This window comes from Frankliniella occidentalis, unplaced genomic scaffold (genome assembly GCF_000697945.3).
Source record: "Frankliniella occidentalis isolate FOCC.00 unplaced genomic scaffold, Focc_3.1 Scaffold180, whole genome shotgun sequence".
Taxonomy (NCBI): Eukaryota; Metazoa; Arthropoda; class Insecta; order Thysanoptera; family Thripidae; genus Frankliniella; species Frankliniella occidentalis.
Window position 1 is genome coordinate 569,479 of NW_026267306.1, and position 857 is coordinate 570,335.

Genomic DNA, 857 nt, shown 5'->3' on the forward strand with positions numbered 1-857 from the left:
AGTCGACCCGGGCTGCAGCGCGTCGAGGAGGTGGACCCGACCTGAACGCGTGCAATCCGGGAGACCAAGACTCGTAAAGAAGGACCGAGTTCTGAACTCTTCGCTAACAAGTGGAGCCGACAGCCGAGTGGCGAGCACGCTGGGGCTTGGTGCACAAGACTCAGTCGTCCAAGGGGTCGAGTCCTGGTGAGGGCGAACAATATTTTTTTTTTTGCAGAGGGGGTGGGGTGGGGGTTGGCGTGGCCTGCTGCTGAGTAGGCTGTCAAGTCCACCTCCCCATATCGGCTGGTCTTTTGTCCTATAACCCTTCGTCCCCGCGCCGCAAACTACTAGATAGGAAAAAATGAGCTTCGGTCAGTATTCGAACATTCGAACCGACAACCATCCGCGTCCCGGGTGCGCGCTCTATCAACTGAGCCAATGATGAGGCTTTGCAATAGGTGAAGCTTATGTCCGCTGTGCCTCACTCACACCCCGAAACATATGGCTGGCAGAAGGGCAAAAGGGTTTTGTCGACTAGATTCGAACCAGCGACTGTTTGCGTACCGGCTCACCACATCAGGTGTCGCAGCGGCTAAATCATGGGCAGCGGAGCGCGAAAAATATCACCATCACCCGGCCGAGATTCGAACCAGCGACCAGGTTCATACCGAGCCCGGACGCTACCGACTTGGCCACGACGGAACGGTACATGAGACAACTTTCGGCGGCATCCAGATCTCAGCTGTGACTGACGCCCGAAGACACTCGGACACTCGGGCGAGGTAGGAAAAATGATCGCGGACGAGATTCGAACCACCGACCATCCCCAGGATCTGCCAACGATCACGCTTTAACACGCTAGGCTACCAGCCCCC

The 857-nt window shown here is 56.9% G+C and overlaps 1 protein-coding gene across 1 annotated transcript in view; it reads left to right on the forward strand.

Moving 5' to 3' along the window:
* The window catches only part of LOC113207619 (uncharacterized), a 202,979-nt gene that overhangs the window by 199,648 nt on the left and 2,474 nt on the right, over positions 1-857 (forward strand). The window lies entirely within an intron of this gene.